This window comes from Pteropus alecto, unplaced genomic scaffold (genome assembly GCF_000325575.1).
Source record: "Pteropus alecto unplaced genomic scaffold, ASM32557v1 scaffold25, whole genome shotgun sequence".
Lineage (NCBI taxonomy): Eukaryota > Metazoa > Chordata > Mammalia > Chiroptera > Pteropodidae > Pteropus > Pteropus alecto.
In genome coordinates this window covers 907,969-926,960 of record NW_006441955.1, presented here as the reverse complement: position 1 = coordinate 926,960, position 18,992 = coordinate 907,969, and the positions used below count along the sequence as shown (strand labels likewise).

The following is an 18,992-nucleotide window of genomic DNA, read 5'->3' as shown; positions in this document are numbered from 1 at the left end:
GGTGGGGAAATCTATTTTTGTGAAACAAGGAAGATTTTATTGTTGTTATTTTTGGTAAAATAAAGCTGCATTGGTGGGAAGCTGTGGTCTGGGTGCCACATGGCTCCTGGGCAGCCTGTGGAAGGCACTGGGCCAGAACGGGGCAGGGAGGGCTTTTTGTCCTGAGATCCTGGGCCATATGGAGAGCTGGCTGGTGTGGTCATATCTGGCCCAGCTCTCCAGGGTGGAGACACTAAGGTTTTCCCAGGGCTCTGGGAACTCTGGATCCAGAATTCCTGGACTAGGCTAGGACCCTAGGAGTGGGGAGGGCTGGCCCTTGCCTTCGTGGAACTCAGTTTCTTGGGAGTCTTTCCTTGTTTCAGCTCAGGTCACCTGGCACTGGCTGTTTTCACCCCACCCTCTTAATCTGGGTGGTTTATTGGATAGAGCTAATGGGTTAAGGAACAGGGCAGAAACACAGTCCTAACCCCAGTTACAGCAGCAGAAACCCTTCTCAAGAAAAAGGTTTGTCGAGTACTGGCTAGAGTTCAAAGTGGGGGTGGCAAGGCATGGGGCTGACTCCTGAGCTTATTCCCCCTGAGATACCTGACTCTCTTAGCTCAGGTCTTGCTCTTATTCCACTACCCCGTACCTTCAAGCTGCCCAGACAAGTTGAAAAATAGCTTGGTTCTTAAGAGTCAGAGCTCTCTCCCCGTTACCTAAGAAGGAGACGATCTGGCTTTGTTCGGTGGCTCTTCTGGGAGGCAGAGGCCTGGGTTCCAGTCTCAGCCCACCTCCTGAGGTACTATACCAAGCCCCTTTCCCCTCCAGACCTTAATTACTCTCATCTATTTCATGACCAGGAGTGGGAGTGAGGAAATGATTGATTCTAACCTCCTTCAATACAGTCTGTGGATCATTCACAATAATAATAGCTAATACTCATTATGTGTCAGGTACAGTTCTAAATGCTTATCATATAATCGCCTATTGAATCAAGTTTGTTTTTGGCTAGCTCCCTGGCTCCCTTCTTGGCACCTAGTATCCCTCCTTTCACTAGGATTTGTAAGGCCCTCCACTCTGCTGCCCTTTCAAGGCTCACCAGAGGAGGCTCAAGTCCAGCATTCTAAAAGGTGGTTCTGCTTGTACACTTCCTGTGACAGATCACTCACTACCTCATCAATTACTGGACAGCTTAGACTCTTAGAAAGTTGGGCTCTCGATTCATAGTAGTTTTGAAATACATCATGGTAGTGAGGGTAGATTTATCTCAGAGCTGTGTGGCGAAGGTCTGTCTGTACCTTATAAGTTGTGACAAAATGGCTTTGAGAAATTCAGAAAGGGATGCTTAGAGAAGACTAGACAGAGATGAGAGAAAGGAGGAAACAAGAGAGTTGGGGCCACCACAACACAGAGGAAGATCCGCCCCCCCGCCCCCCCTCAACAGGGCAAAACTTGGCAGGTGAGGGTCCTGTGATAGGCAATGTACCAGAGGTAAAGGGACAATTTGGTTGGGCAGCCAGGCTGTGGAAGGCTTTGTTTTCCTTTTGGTTCAGGATTCATAAAAATATTCAGAGCAGAGAATAAGGAAGCAAGCCATTCTTATCACATTGGGGCAGAGCATCTATTTACTGAGTAAAGGCTGCCCCACTACCCTCGGCCCTCATTACCACTGCACCCTCCTCTTTGAGGTTTCCTGTTGCCTCTCCCACTCTTCAGCCCCTTGGAGCTGTGTGTAGTGTGTGGTGAAGGGAGCTGCAATCATGTCTGGAGCTCCACCTGAGTTAGGGGAGCCTTCCTCGAGCCCTTCCTCCTTTGAGCTCTCCAGAGCCCTTATCTCTGGTGTTAACTGAACTTAGTTGCCATATATATGGAGGACATAGCAATTTTGAGAACCTGGACTGGAACATAGGCCTGAGTGACTCAGGAGCAACTGGCTATTGAGACATTCAGGGAAGAGAGGGGAACAGGCCAGCAAGGCCTCTGAGGATATAAAGTTTGGGTGGGTCTGGAAGGTGAAGGTGGGAGAGGTCAGGATGTACAGGGGCCTTCAAGTTGGACTGAGTGATTCTGGAAGTGACTAATACAGAAGCTTGGGAGAAGACACCCCAAACCCGCCTAGCTCCAGGCTTCACTCAGACTGGGAAACCTAGCAAAGCCCTGAAAGTTCCTTAATGTTGCAGACATCCTATCATGCAGATAAGAAGACTGAGCCCAGAAGGGGAAAGGGAACAAATGTGTGTCAGGTGGGTGATGGGAAAGAAGTTCAAGAGGCTTTTTTAACTCGTATTGCTCACTAGACCCTGAAAGCAACCCTGAGACACAGGGAAAGGATATTTACTTCCATTTCACAACAGAGGAAACCCTCGAGTCAGGACCTGAATCAGCCCTTTCATTACCTCATCACACTTGCATCCTGGGAGAGGGACTGTGGCTGTTTGAAATATTAATTTATTGGCAGTTGGTTTTGTCCAAGAAATGAACTTTTGAGTTTTTTATTTTGAACTACTGGAGGTAATGCTTTAGTTAGTCAAGGAGAAACTTTCATAGTTAGATCATAGATACCCAAACCTTTTAAGAAATTTTACAGAATTAGCTCTCATTTTAGAAAAGATTGACATTTCCCCATATATAAAAGGCTTTTTAAAAATTCCTTCCTGGCATGCAGAAGGTCTCGATAAATATTAATTACACCTGCCGTTTCCTGGCCTCCTCCCTCCTGACACTACCCTAGCTTGCCGACCTTCACTCGGAGAAAATAGCCTCAGAAAAGCTAAGGCCCACTCCCTACCCAGCAATCTCCCCACCCCTCTTTACCACGCCTGCGCAGTATACTTAGCTCCCCCCACACCGTCTCCTTGGGTGTAGCCATCAAGGCGCAGGCGCAGATCCGCCCCTCGCACCCCTCCGGTCGGCCCCGCCCCTCGGGTCTAGTACCGCCTCTTCCGCGTTCCCGGCAGAGCGGTTTGCAGGTGGGGTTGCGCGCGACTGGTCCTGCGGTGAGTCGGCTGAGGTAAAGACGAGACAGCAAAGCGTCCCTGCCAGTGCAATGGGATGGGCAGGGGCGGTCTGTGAATGAGTTAGTGTGTTCGGGACGGAGAAGGGAGGGCCTTCAGAACGGCGCGAGGTCACGATCCGATTCAACGGCGGCGGGCAGCCGAAAGAGACGCTTCTTTAGGGCGCTTCTCAGGGCTCCATCTGTGACTTGCCAGGGCTCCGTCTATAACGAGCTCAGGGCGCGGCGTGTGTCCCCAGTCGGGGCTCAGCCTGTGCCTAGGGTCAGGGCTTGGGTCATGACAGGTGTCCGAGGTCAGAGCTCAGACCGGGGCCAATTTGAGAGTCAGTCCCTATCAGGCTATATGGCTGGGCTCAAGGCTCAGAGGTAATCTAACATCGTAACTAGTTTTTCATGTGAGAAATTTCTAATATCTGTGAACGTTATTTTAAAGTTATCTGTTTTCATTTAAAAGCTCCTGACATGTGTGGATCCCTGTACAGGGAGGAGAGAGAATAGTGTCAGGTGCAGTCTCTCTCCTTAGGGAGTTTCCAGGCTACCTGTCAGATTGTAAGTAGCAGATCAGAGGCCAGTGTGGGTGACAGGAATGAAGTGTTGGAAGTGTTTGGCTTTGTGACAGACAGTTCTGGGTCCAGATCTCACCCCTGCCACTTCCTATTTGTGTGTCGTTGGGCAGGTCATTTCTCCTCCCAGAACTTCAGTTTCTCCTGTATAAAAAAAGTATAGTAGGGTTATTGTGAAAGTTGAATAGGATTACATGTGTCACCTACTATGGCACCTGTGATGAAATGGGTGCTGAATACTTGGTGCATGCAGTGAGTGTGATTTATGTGAACTAGGTCATTTTAGACTAGGGTACTTTAGAGAGGCCCTGGGAGAAGAGCTGAGGTGACCTAAAAGCCTACAGCCTCAGTAGGATTTATAGGTGGAACTGACCTTGCAGAATGGGAAGAGAACTAATGCTTATTGCCCATATGCCAAGTGCCATGCTGTGCAGTTGATATATATTGTATCACTGAATCCTCAGCCATCAGTCAGGTGCTTTCAGCCCTACTCAGCCCGTCTAAAGAAAGCTAGACTGGAAATGACGTAAAGAGGTGACCCACAGGGTTGGATGTTTATATGGAACTGGGCCAGCTGAAGACTTTGGTGCCTCCCTCCCCAACTTCTCCCACATCAGCTCTTCCCTTTTTGTGATCCAGTAGAATAATTGGGTTCTTGACTTGGTCCAGGAGGCCTGTTACTCTAGTACTCTAGCGGATTTTGATGGTTAGAGGGCCTGGCAAATGAGCATCTCTTAAAGTCAGCTTGCATGAAGCTGGATCAGGGAAGTTCTGTGAATGGATCCTATTGGATTCCTGCACATGCTTCCAAAATGCCTGTGGTTTTCTGTTATGTGGTCTCATAGTAATCTAGTAACTTGAATCCTTTTGCATCCTCTTCATGGGTGCCCATGTTATCTTCCTGAGATAGTGTTCTCATCATGTTATATCTCTGCTCAGAAACCTTGGGGAGCTTCACTGCCTATAATATAGAGTTTAGACTCTTCAGCCTCATAGACAAATTCCTCCATAATCTGTTCCCAAACCTCTTTCCTGTCCTGTTTCCCTTTGTTCTCCCAAACCTGCACCCTGTACCCTAGTCAAAACAACTTTTTGTTACTCAACACTCCCTACATGTTTCTTTGCTTGTATTCCCTCTTCCTAGAGTTTCCTCCTTCTCATCTTTCAAGGTCCGTGCTCATGTAACCTGTCAGTGAAGTTTCTCTGATCCCCCTGCTAGGTTAGTTGCTCCCTCCCACCCCTCATCTTCTGTAGCTGAGGCCACACCTCTAATATAGCTCCAATCACAGTCTGCCTTGGGGTAGGTACATCAGTCCATATGTACTCTGAGTATGTTGGTGGCAAAGGACCTTGTCTGTTGTATCCCTCCTCTGCCTGGCACGTAGTAGGCCTCTGCAGTGTTTACAGTTGAATGAGTCAGTGCCATTTTTTATTTACTCACTTTGGTTTTTGTTTTATGAGCTTTCAGGTTCAAAGTGGGCCTTTGTGTTTTTCTTTCTTTTTATGCCTAAGAAGAGCCCTACTGTAGATCGGTTATACCCTAATTACAGGTATCAAAGGCAAGAAAGTGAAGGAATTCTGCACAAGGCAGGATTCTTCATTGCAACTCTTGTTTTTAGACTCTTGTCTTGCCTTTGCAGTGGGTTTTGGCGGGAGGGAGGAGGTGCTCTGTTCAGAGTCCTGCAGTGAGTGTGTTATAGTTAACAAAGGGGAAAGCACACAGGTGGTTTACTAATCAATTGTCCTGCCCTTGGCCTTGGCCCCTACCATCAGGGAACCAGCTGTTACACATTCACATTTTTCCTTGCCAACAGCTTCAGCATATGGAACTGGAGGCTCTTTGTTGATAGTAGAAAAACATACATTGTTGAAGATAGAAGGAACTTGAGAACCATCAAGTTTTTTTTTACCTCTTTAATTTTACAGATGGGGACAGGCCCAGAGGAGAAAGGGCTTGATCAACATTGCATAAGGAATCAGTCAGTGGTGGAAATAGTACTGGAAGTGAAAGTCCTGGCTGTTTGGGTTTATCCAATCTACTACATTGTTAACATAATATCTAACACTCATCGATTACATAATGTGTTGCAGATAACTGTTTTAAGTGCTTTACATGTAACATTTCAAAACTCTATTATATAGACTTGGAAAGTGAGGCAGAAAGAAATCATTCAGATCTACTTTAGGATCCCAAAACAGTGGTTTTTAATATAGTTTTAATGGCAGTCATCTCTCAACCAGTGGGGTCGAACAGTTCTCCCAAGAGCTGGCTCCCAGATCACCCTACCTGTGTGAGTGAAGGACATCCTCCCAGCAATGTCTCCCTGTACTCTGGAGAGATGTTTTGAGAGGAGTCCTGAGTGTGTTGAAAGAATGGTTGAAGGAATGAAGCATGGGTAGTAGTGGATCTTAGCTTTGAAATATTAGTATACTTTAAAAATTGCATATTTATCAAGTCAGACAGTAAATGCAGAATTTTAGAATAAACTCAGCCCAGGATCTTTCTGTAAATATTCCCAGTCAAGGGTAGCAAGATTCAAATCAGGAAATACATATTGAGCTCTTGCTAGGTGCAAGGCCCTGAAATTGAGAAATATACACAGAAGAACGTCACATTTCCTGCCCTTTTATAAGTAATCGTCTTCTCAGAGCCTTCTCCCTCTAGTGTAGTTGGGAAGGTAGATAAGTACATAAATAACTGACTATGGTAAATGTAGTAAAGAATGTAAGCAAAGTGGGAGTTTGGGAGCAGAAATCAATCCCAACATGACCAAAGGGGGTCTAGAGAAAGATTCTTGAAGGTGGAAAATTTATGGTGGGCCTTGGAGGAAGTTAATTCCTATGAGGAACAGCTTGAGCAGTGGTCAAGAGGTGGAAATGAACAGATTGTGTGTGTGCGTGCGTGTGTGTGTGCGTGCATGCGTGTATGTGTGTGTGCGTGCATGTGTGTATGTTGGAGGAAAGGAATGGACTTGGTGAAGAGGGAATAAGCTGAAATAGTGAGTTGTGGCCAAAATGTAGAGAGGAGAGTGGGGAGAAGAACACTAACATTTATCTAGTGTCTGCTCTGTTTTGTGGCTTGCAACATGTTAGATGCTTTACCCACTGTAATTTAGTTAATCCTCACAATCCTGTAATATGGAGTGATTTATCCCCAGTTTAAAGATGAAGAAACCAGACTGCAGAAAGATTAAATGATTTGCCCAAGGTCAGGTAGCTAGCAAGTGGCAGAGCTCAGTCCAAACCTGCAAGTGTTGGATTCAATGACCCATGTTCTTTTTATTGTACTGCAAGGCTCCAAATGCCATGACTAGGGCTCTGTTTATTGTGGCTGCAGGATGGAGGCTAGACTGGAGCAAAGAAGATCCCGGAATGGGGACATCGATGAGGAGGCTGTTGGAATAATCCAGTTTAGGCTTAAACTGAGAACCATTGACCTACTGTAGAAACTACCTGCTCTAGGTATGTTTGATTTAATATGTGAGCATTATAGCAGCTCCTGTAGTACCATAAATCAGTGTATGGCCATCTTTAGCTGGTAGAAACTTAGAATCAGTTTACAGAAGCTGCTGGCACTTTTCTATTCAGGCATAGGTTCTAATGTGAGATTAGCAGTTCATTACAAAAGTCTCTAGGGAGAGAACTCATTTGGCACATACTGTTTCTCCATTTTCTCACCCTCAAATTTGACAAGAATCCATAATGGAGGAAAGAGGACTACACTTGGAGTCAAAAGGCTGGCATTCAGGTCCTGGTTCTGCTCATTATCATCCATGAGTCCTCCATCTCAGCTCTTTCTCTGTAATATAGGGAGTATTTTGGTTCATTTCTGAGATCTCTTACTAATGCATGTATTTCATTGCTCTTCCTGGTTTGGGGCAGTATAAGGAAGTAGCAGAGAATATGACCCTGGATTCAGAGAAACTGGGATTTAAATTCCAGTCTCTCATCCTTGTAAGGAGACAGTAGTGAGGTATATAGACTTCATAGTTGGACTGCCTGAGTTTGAGTCCTGACTCTATCACTTGCTAGCTTTGTGACTTAGGCAAGTTATTTAACTTTCCTGGGTCTCAGTTTCGTTATCTATAAAATGGGGATACAAATAATATCTATCTTATGGAGTTGTTATGAGGATTGAGATAACTTAAACACTTAGCACAGTACCTGGCACATAGTAGATATTCAATGAATGTTATCCTTAATAGTAATAATATTAACAATTATTATTAATGTCCAGTTGGATATTGTATTTATAGAAAGTATAATTATTAAGTCCATTTTTCCTGCCGTTCTACTCTGACGCTGTTCCTTCTCTTTCTTTCCATTGACCCATCAGGAATCTTTGAAACACTAGATTGTTCCATCACAAAGTTGCAAAGCATAACATGAAAGAAAGTGCCTGTAGGAAAAGGGTCAATAAAAAGTCATTGACTCATTAGAAAATTTTACCTGACTTGTGTTTTCACCCCTCTCTCCACAGTAAACAGGAACAGAGTAGTGTATTTATTCCATTTTGCACAGCCTTCAACAAAAGTGCTAAGCAAGATCCCTTTAATTCACTTGCCAAAAAGTACAATAACAGTATATCTGGAAAAGTGGTGCCTAATTTGGTTCTTCTGTTTCTCTACCTTAAACCCTTCTGGCCTTGACTTAAGCCATTTCTTCTTCCATTTTCCATAAATATGGAAAAGTTCCTTCAGATTATAAAGGGAGGATGAGATCAAGATTTTCTCATGAGAACCTTTTGTGTACTTAAAGCCAGAATGAAGTTAGGCCTCATCTTTTCTCCAGGCTAAATAGCCTTGGTTTCTTTCACCTCACTCTTAAAACCTATTTTCCATTGCTTGGATCTCATTGGTCATGCTTCTTTAGTTTCTCTTCAATTTTTCTATTACTTGGCAGTGACTCAGACTGTACTTAGTCCAACTAAAACAGTTTAAAGGAAGAATAACTTCAGATGTTTCTATTCATTAACATTTATTGAGTGTTGGCCTCGTGCCAGGCCTTGTGCTAGGTATAGGGACCCAGAGATGAATCAGACTTAGTCTCCGCCCTGTCTCTAGCTCACAGTCGAGGGGCAGATGTGCAATAAACTATTACAGGCACTGTGATTGAATTATGCACAAGCATGGGAAGCTGGAAATTGTTTAGGACAATTCAGAAGAAACAGTCCATTTTGCCTGGACTGTAGGTCAACACTTCTGTAGAGGAGTGGCAAGTTTGTGGAGGCCCTGAGTGACAGCACAGGAACTTGGTTATTCAAGAAGCAGTGGACGCCCATTAGAGGTGTTGGAGCAAGAAAATGACAGGCTTAAATCTGGCTTTTTGGACCAAGAACAGGGATACCACAAGCCTTAGTCTTACCTGCCCACCACTGATATTTTCTGTCTTAAAAGTAATAGAATGAATCCCTTAATTGGATACTTGGTTTTGTTTACTCTAAAACTTCTATAGAAAGACTAGTTCTTGAGCTATGGAAAAATTTCATTCTGTATATAGGAGGAAATTTATGAAGACTTGAGAGAGAATTGGGTGCCCATCCTACATAAGACCCAGTGGCAGACTAATCTCTAGATTTGGTCTAGCCACATTCACCCTTCCCTAGCCCTATACCAAGAATGAGGAGAGGATTCCAGGACTCATCTGGGTATTTGGTAAGGAATGCTAAGGAGATTCAGGCAGTATGAGAGTCAGAAGTTCTGGCTAAGGAGGAAAAGATGGAAGTTGGAATGGTGCCAGAAGGAATTAGGGCTAAGTAGGTACTTAGAATCTTGTGTCATATATCTGAAAACCTCCTACTTCACTAAGAATTTATTCCCTCCTGCTGCCCAGTTGTGGTTTACAGAGTGCTTTCCAATTCCATAGCTGATCTGGGAAGCCATATCCCAAGCTTGAATAACAGTTACTATTTCTTGAGCCACTACTGTATGCCAGGCACTGTGCCATGAACTTGATATGGATTAGCTCATTTAATTCTCACAGCAACCCTGTGATGTAGATGCTATTGCCCCCATTATATAGATGATGATAGTGAAGCACAGAGAGGTCAAGTATTATGTCCAAGGCTACCTCATTAGCAGATGGGGCCAGAATCTCAGTCTGGGCCCTAATGGCTAGAAAGCCTATGTGCTTCCTACTCCAGCCCTGGAATGGCTCCAAAGAGCAGAATAAAACAAAGTCCATAAGGAATTCTGAGAGTTCTTTTCGCTAGAGATGGAAATGAACAGGTTGTGTGTGTGTGTGTGTGTGTGTGTGTGTGTGTGTGTGTGTATGTGTGTGTATGTTGGGGAGAGGAATGGAGTTGATGACGAAGAGAAATAAGCTGGGTTGGCAAACACTGGCCTATAGGCATATCTAGCTTACCATCAATTTTTGTATAGACTGCAAGCAAATGCTTTTTACATTTTTAAATGGTTGGGGGAAAATCAAAAGAAGATTACTATTTTGCGGCATGAAAATAATGTGAAAATTCAAATTTCAGTATCCACAAATAAAGATTTATTGAAAGATAGCCACATCATTCATTTACATATTGTCTATGGCTGCTTTTGCTCTACAAAGACAAAATTGAATAGTTGTGACAGAGACCATGTGACACAAAGCCTAAAAGATTTACTATCTGGCTTTTTACAGGACAAATTTGCTAACCCCTACTGTAGGCAACAAGAAGGGACTGGGGAGTTTAAACCTGTGGCAAGACTAAAGGCAGAGTTGAAATTCAAAGGTGTTCAAGGTTGTTTCCAGAAGTGTTGTGGCCATAAGGAGAAAGACTGTAACCTGAACTCTTTTGGGCCCTGAAAATAGTTTCTTTGGGCCACAGAGATTTATTTGGGAATAAAAAGCATAATAGGAAGGATTATTCTATATGATAACATTCTCTATTGGGCAATAAAGAAATATTTTGTGAAGTAATTCAGATATTTACTAGAGCCCCCCCTTTTTGTGTGTGCCAGATACTATGTTAGACGCTGGAAATACATAGATGAAAAATGTATGTCCCTGCCTTTGAGGAGCTTATGGCCTAGTGGGAGAGCCACATATGCATTTGTATCATCAGCTCTAAGTATTATAATAATATACTGTGGGTTCAATTAAATGCTGGATGAAGTAGAAAAAGTCAGGGACTGCTTCTGTAATTTCAGTAATTTGTGATGGACTTTGAAGACAGAATAGATGTTCTTTTCAAGGAGCTACATAACAGGCTGAAGGAAAGCCTGGCAGTATGAATATTTAGAGCTTATGAGATAGGGGGAGAAAGAGAAATTAGGAATGATTTAAAGGTTCTGCTGCTGGGTGACTGGCAAAATAATATAATCTGATAAGAAAGGAAAGGAGGAAGAAGGCACTGGGCGGGGGCTGGGGATAAGTCCAATTTGGAACATGTGATTTGAGAAAATGAAACACATTTGGCTTCCAGTTAGGAAACCTTTTTAGAAATTTTGGCACAAGGGCCTAGAATTCAGATTTAAACTACATTTTCAGAGCTTTTCTATTGGGAAAAGTGAAAGTACACAATCATGTTGTAGAGAAATTCACAAATCAACTTTGAGACATGATAGCTAGAGCCACGAGATTAAAATAGAAAACTAGCAATAATTATACGTTTGGCATAAAACCTTGTTCCTATTCATGCTGCCTGCTGCTCTCAGCATCTACTTTAATTTCTGGCTCTGTTGCCTCTTGCCTGTGAATGCTGAACAACAGAGAAGTGTCAGCTTTTACTTTCTGCATGAGACTCCTCAGCAAACATAGGTGTCCATATCTTCATCCAGGTCATTATTTTGGGGGGTCCTGGACTCCCACAATGGAAACAGAATCTGAAAACTTTTACTGAGACTCTTGTTAAATCTTCAAGTGCTTGGTGTTAACATTTTCAAATGTTCAAATATCTGATTTTAAACATGGGAATTTTGTGATTGCCGTGTGTCTGTCTCTTCATAATATGACACATAGGTTTGGGGAACACTTAAGTTGATCTTTATCTTCTTTGGTTTTTTTAAAGAAGCCAGCATTTTGATGTCCTTTCTATTTCTACTTTTTGAAGATTTTCATGCCAGATATGAAGTTGAGGCCGATGGAGAACTGAAGAACGTCTGCTACGTACAGAGGCCATTGAAATACTTCCTATGACTAGAAGGCAGCAACCCCCTGTCAAAAGCATTATTTTATTTTGAATTTCAAGTTTATAGAGGATTCGCTCTCCAAAAGTTGGGCAAACCTATAGGTAAGGTTGGATATACATTTGGTTAGCCTTTTAGATTGCTTCAGGTTCAAATTATTTCCAGAGGAAGGGGTGTGTCAGAGGTTTCAGTATTCAGTTTGGCAGCTAGGATTAGCGGGACTGCCTGGCATGCCTAAAACAGTTATTTAATAGGGAGGAGCACATTTCTACCAGAATAAAATGGTGAAGAGGCTCATAAGGAAAACTGCAGGAAGTAAAATGTATTTATTTACTTTTAATTAAAAAGTAAAACAACCATACTGTAACAAAACAAAATCAAATACAACAGAAGTATAAAAAGTAAAATTCTGTACCCACCCAATTTAATTCTCCTAAATAACCATTGTTAATAATGGCTTGAGATGTATATTTTTAGGTTGTTTTTTTTTTAAATTTATAATATATATGACATTTATGATGACATTTGAAAGTGTTCTGAATGACACTCTAACCTGAGGTTTGCCATGCCTGGCAGTTTATAAATAATGCCTCATTTGTAGATTGGGTCAGATGAGGGCTGGCTGAGAATGGTTCGTAGCCTGATCTGTGAATTTTCATACTTTGCTGCTGTGACACCCTTATGCATCTGAAGTCTCCCAGTGGCACACTGTCTTCCCCAACCAACTTCCTTTCCTGAATTCTCCCCTTGTTTGATGGTACTACTGCTCTTACGGTTACTTGACTTTGGTTAATAAACATGTTTTGCGGTCCTCCTCTGTGCCTGGTTCTATGCAGATTAGACATAGAGGGTAGTAGGCTTTGACTCCTTCACTATCTCCAGTCTGCCTCTGTGACTTCATTCCCATACCTCTTTCTCTTCTTTTCTATCCCTGGCTCAGGTATAGGTCTTCTTTGTCTTGTTGCAGCAGCCTCATTCCACCCTCCAGTCCCTCTCCAGCCTCCAGTTTGTCCCACACACATCATGGCCAGTTTGATGGCCCTAAAACATATTCTACTTGTCCATAGTCCCTCCCCATTGCCTGGAACAGTGGTTTGCAAGTGTGCTCTATAAACCTTGGGGGCCTTTGAAACCCTTTCAGAGTATCTACAAGGTCAAAACTATTTTCATAGTAGTACCAAGATGTTATCTTTTGTTGCAAAGCAACAGTGGGCAAAACTGCTGGCGCCTTAGCACCAATCAAGGCAGTGGCACCCAACTCTACTGGCAGTCATTGTGTTCTTCACTGCTTCACACTCAGAGTTTTTTAAAAATGCCATTTTCACTTAAGAATGTCCTTGATAAAGCAGTAAAAATTAGTAATTTTAATGAATCTCAACCCTTGAGTATACATCTTTTTAATATTCTGTGTGACAAAAGGGGAATGCTCATAAAGCCCTCTCCTGCCTACCAAAAACCAGTGGCGGTCTCAAGGAAAAGCACTTGCAGGATGCTTGAATTGCAAGCTGCACTAGCCACCATTTTCATTTTTACGTGAAAGAATAATTGACTAAAGTGAGGCTGGAAAGTAGATAGGGACCAGATGTTGGAGGGCCTTGTAGGCCCTAAGCTTGGGTGATCTGACTTTGGTCTGCCTTTTTAGCTTTTTATACTGTCCTGCTCACACAAATCCAATCCTTTAGTCCTTTACTCCTGCTTATTATTTTGTTGTTCTTTTTTTTTTATTGATGTATAATCAACATAAAACATTATACTAGTTTCAGGTTTACAACATAGTGACTCAATATTTGTATGTATTACAAAATGATTACAAATCTAGTTAATATCTGTCACCTCACAGTTACAGAATCATTTTTTCTTGTGAATGAGCACTTTTAAGATCTACTCTCTTAGCAACTTTCATATATAAAATACGATATTATTAACTATAGTTGCCATGCTGTACATTACATCAACATGACTTATTTATTTTGTTACTGGAAGTTCGTACCTTTTGACTCCCTTCCCCCATTTCACCCACTCCCCACCTCTGGCAACCACCAATCTGTTCTCTGTATTCCATGAGCTTAGTTTTATTTTTTTGTTTTGTTTTGCTTTTGTTTTAGGTTCTACATATAATCATACAATATTTGTCTTTCTCTGTCTGACTTATTTTACTTAGCATGATATAACCTCAAGGTCCATCCATATTGTCTCAAATGGCAAGATTTCATTCTTTTTATGGCTCAATAATATTCCACTGTATATTTATATAATACCACATTTTCTTTATTCATTCATCTGCCAAAGGACTTTTAGGTTGTTTCCATATCTTGGCTATTGTAAATGATGTAAATATTTCAGTTAACATGGGGGTGCATATATCTTTTTGAGTTAGTGTTTTTGTTTTCTTCGGATAAATACCCAGAAGTGGGATTGCTGGATCACGTGGTAGTTTTATTTTCTTGCTTGCTATTTCTTAAACACACACTTTCTTTACCCCTTCTGCCCTTTCTCTTGTCATACCTTCCATCAGGAGATGCAATGACAGTTCTTTATACTGTCCTGCTCACACAAATCCAATCCTTTAGTCCTTTACTCCTGCTTATTATTTTGTTGTTCTTTTTTTTTTATTGATGTATAATCAACATAAAACATTATACTAGTTTCAGGTTTACAACATAGTGACTCAATATTTGTATGTATTACAAAATGATTACAAATCTAGTTAATATCTGTCACCTCACAGTTACAGAATCATTTTTTCTTGTGAATGAGCACTTTTAAGATCTACTCTCTTAGCAACTTTCATATATAAAATACGATATTATTAACTATAGTTGCCATGCTGTACATTACATCAACATGACTTATTTATTTTGTTACTGGAAGTTCGTACCTTTTGACTCCCTTCCCCCATTTCACCCACTCCCCACCTCTGGCAACCACCAATCTGTTCTCTGTATTCCATGAGCTTAGTTTTATTTTTTTGTTTTGTTTTGCTTTTGTTTTAGGTTCTACATATAATCATACAATATTTGTCTTTCTCTGTCTGACTTATTTTACTTAGCATGATATAACCTCAAGGTCCATCCATATTGTCTCAAATGGCAAGATTTCATTCTTTTTATGGCTCAATAATATTCCACTGTATATTTATATAATACCACATTTTCTTTATTCATTCATCTGCCAAAGGACTTTTAGGTTGTTTCCATATCTTGGCTATTGTAAATGATGTAAATATTTCAGTTAACATGGGGGTGCATATATCTTTTTGAGTTAGTGTTTTTGTTTTCTTCGGATAAATACCCAGAAGTGGGATTGCTGGATCACGTGGTAGTTTTATTTTCTTGCTTGCTATTTCTTAAACACACACTTTCTTTACCCCTTCTGCCCTTTCTCTTGTCATACCTTCCATCAGGAGATGCAATGACAGTTCTGAAGGCTACTTGTGATCCCAGAATCAGAACAGAGGAAGGAAGAAGATGAGCCTGAATCTAGATCCTGTGCCTCTGAGAATCTTACTGTCCCAGCCCTTTTTTGAAGCCTGTTGTGAATCACCACCCTGTTGGCACCTTAGTGGGCTTCATACTTCTTTTACTGTAGTTGAGTGAGACACTGTAATCTGCATAATGCTGCCCAGCTTTACTATAGATGGGACTCTTGGGAAAAACCTGTGAAGTATCTTAGCCCCTGAAATCACGCTTACAGATCGTCCTTTGATTAAGCTGATTTCACAGCTGGCTCCTTTCATCCATCATGTGTTAAATTTGACTACCTTCCGTTTGAGTGTTCCCTTTCCCTGACCTTGTCCCCTACATAGTAATGATATCATCAAAAACCAAATCACCCCACTAATGGGTCTGGCAGAATAATATAGCCTTGTACCTGATAGAAGAATTGCCATGAAATAATGCGATTGGGCTGGTTTGTAGTTCATCCTACATAATGTGACAAAACACAAAATAGAAAGCTATCTCAGAGCAAGAAGAAGAAAGTTCCGATTAATATAATAATAATAAGGTAGTAATAATACCCCTGTATTTATGTCAGCTAGAGCAGTGCTGCCCAACCTTATTGACCTCATAGCACACGTAGAAAATGATATTGTTCAACCTGATGAGAAGATCAGTATCTCATTCACAGCACATCAGTAGGGAAGCTCTGTGCTAAGGTTTCTAAGTAAAAGCATTCTTGCTGGGGCCTGGCTAACTCTGGCCACCCCCTTTTGCCTTTCAGCATTAATGTTTAAATATATTATTTCTGAGCCAGACTATCTAGATTTAAATTCTAGCTCTGCCACTTACTAGCTATGTGACCATGGGCATATTACTTAATCTCTTTGTACCTCAGCTTCTTCATTTATAAAATGTGGATAATAATTATACTTACATCATAAAGTTGTAAAGATTAAATAAGTTATTATATGTAAAGTGTTATATTTGTAAAGTGCTTAGAATATTGCCTGGCATATGGTGAGTACCATATAAGCATGTGTGTACTCTAATTACTAGTAGTAGTGTTCAACTACTATTATACTACTTCAGAAAAGTAAATGTTTGGGACCCAGTTTCCCCAGGCTCCTGATTGCCTTCTCCTCCGCCTCATTTTTCTTAGTCTTGGCCTCTTTTCTAAGACTGTCCATCTGAAGCCTGTTGTGAATCACCACCTTTCTTTCGTTGCCTCAGTTTCCTTTCATTTGCTTAATTCTCCATTTGTTGGGAGGCCTTCAGCCAGCTGATAACTGAGAGAGCAGCTGAATTGATCATTATACTCATCAACTTACTCTCACCATTATTTCTTCTCTAGAAAGCTCTTGAGACTAAGGGATATAAGTCTTACAGGTTGGGGAGAGAAGTGAACCGCAGACCCTGAAAAGAACTCCGAGTGGCTAGGAGAGGAGCATAAGCTAAGTTAGCCGAGCTGAGTTAGCCAGCAAAGTCTTGTTCTTAATGGGAAAATGATCATCTTTGGTATCATATACCAGATATAGGAACTGGTTACTTCTCTATAGACTCTACCAAAATATGGAGAACAGAACTGGTGACTTTGAGGATATTATGGCTCATAAGACTTCATGGAGAAATGACACAGTTCTTTCAGAAGGGGAACCTTGGGGTCAGCTTGGGTGAAAATAGTGAATTAGTACTTTCATGTCAGGAATATGAATTGCCTTTGTTGTCCCACTGGGACTAGAGCCCCTTCTCATATGCTCTGTGGGTTCTCTGGAGCCTTCTCCCCATGTAGGAGCCAGGTTAGTTGGTGGATCTGTATCTTTAACAGCTACTACACTAATTGTACAATCAATACTTGTTGACTAACAGGTTTTACAAAAAATGAGAATATGCATCCCTACTCCTATTTAAATGGAGAAAACAAGATAAACTTATGCCTAGGAATAGAAACATTTATTACAATTGATTATGATGAGGAGGAGGAGGATAATACTATGATGGAGAGACTGAATATGATCTGCCTCTGCTTACCTCTTTGGCTGATTTGTTGTCACTCGCCCACATACTCTGCGCTCCAGCCGGCCTAGATGGTTTGCAGTGGCACTAATCAGCCATCTCCTTCAGACCTTAGCACATGCTCTTCCTCTGTCTCTCCCCAGCCCCCACCCTGGCCAATTCCCACTCATCCTTCAGGTACCAGCTTAGCCATCCCTTCTCTAGTTGCCAGACTGAGTTAGATGCCTCTTTTCTGCTCTATAGCACCTGGTACTCCCCTGTCACAGCACTTGTTCATCTATATTGAAACTTGTCCACTGTTTTATATGTCAGTAGATTTAAATTCCATAAGGGTAAAGACTATGTCTTCTCTTATATTCTCACTAACACTGGACAATTAGTAGATGCTCAGTATACACAGCATGTGTATAATAAAAAGGTAAGTCATCAGTGCTTTCACTTCTAGGTTCTTATTTTTGATCCTCACAACAGCCTTGTGATATAGGCAGCCCAGGCCTTACTGTGACCTCATTTTGTACATGAAGACACTGATACTCAGAGAAGCTAAGCAACTTGCCAAAACTCATGCTGTGGTGGAGAGTCAGGATTTAAACTGGTGTCTTTTAGGCTTGAATGTTCAATGCATTGTTTTGTCTTTATGTTTTTCCTTTTAAAAAATAACATTTAAAAATGTAAAAATTTAAATAGTATTTGTCGTTTTTCAAAATTATAAAAATAATATCTTCAAGGAACCAATATTCCTGAAATATTTTTCTTCACTGAATGTTGAATTTCAATACAGAGAAATTTAGATATGGTTTTTAAAACTGTATAATCAGGTTCCATATTCCAATGTGCATTAGAGAAAAATTGTTGTGTATTTTATTGAAAAATAAATCTTGACTAAAATAATAGAATAAAAAGTAATAAATTTTATTTTATACAATTTGGAGAATACTGAAAGATACAAAGAAGAAAATAAAAATCACCTTAGCATGCAGAGAAAATGACTATATGTTATAAATGGCCTGGTTTTGAAAGGGCAGCATTGAGTTTGAATCCCAGTTAAACCACTAATTAAATGTTTGGCATTTAGTAGATAATTTAACCTCTGAACCTGTTTCCTCACTTGAAATATAGTTAAATATTTACTTCTTAGGATTATTTTAAGAATTAGAGATAACATATGTAAAATACCTAGCATGGTGCCTGGCACATAGTAGGCACTCTTACGTTGTAGGAGTATTAACATTTTTGTGTATTTCTATATAGTCTTTTTACTCTGTTGTGTGTGTTGTGTGTACATACACTTTTTTTTTTTTGAAGTGCATTTATAGTAAGTATATCACTAGGTCCTCACAGGGTTTCTAGAAAAGGCAGATATTATTTTTAAACCTATTCTGTGGGTGAGGAAATAGAGACTCTAAGAGGCAAAGTAACTTGGCCTTGATGCTGTGTCTGGTACTATCTGAACCAGGACTTTCACTTTGGCCTCCTGAAGCTGAGCCCATGTACCTTCCCTGTCAGCTGTGTGCTTCCTTTCCAGCTCCACTTCCAGCAATAAACAAATGGTGGATCACCCAGCCCCACCCAAGAAGAAGGCAAGGGCTGGGCGCAGTGTAAGTGCTGGGAGCCTCCATACCAGCTGCGGTCTGTCTGAAAAGAAAAGAAGAGCTCACTTCCTTCTCTGAAATAACAAGACACATTGCTCAATCCTATAGCAAGAAATAGGCATCTTGCTAGAAAGTTAAAAACCTTCTGGGTCATAGTGCTCTTTTTGAGAGGAAGTTTATCAGGAATTGATAGAACTGAATAGCCTTACTCTGCATTGTCTGTGGGGCAATGGTATACCCACATTTCTTTCAGTGTGTTCACTTAGTAT

At 41.2% G+C, this 18,992-nt stretch overlaps 1 long non-coding RNA gene across 1 annotated transcript; it reads left to right on the top strand.

Annotated features, from left to right (window-relative positions):
• The first annotated feature begins 2,875 nt into the window (after nt 1–2,875).
• Nucleotides 2,876–16,007, top strand: LOC112485779. The gene is made up of 4 exons (XR_003048557.1): nt 2,876–2,992; nt 6,896–7,020; nt 11,603–11,782; nt 15,082–16,007. It is a non-coding gene; the product is annotated as an uncharacterized LOC112485779 (long non-coding RNA).
• The last annotated feature ends 2,985 nt before the right edge of the window (nt 16,008–18,992 follow it).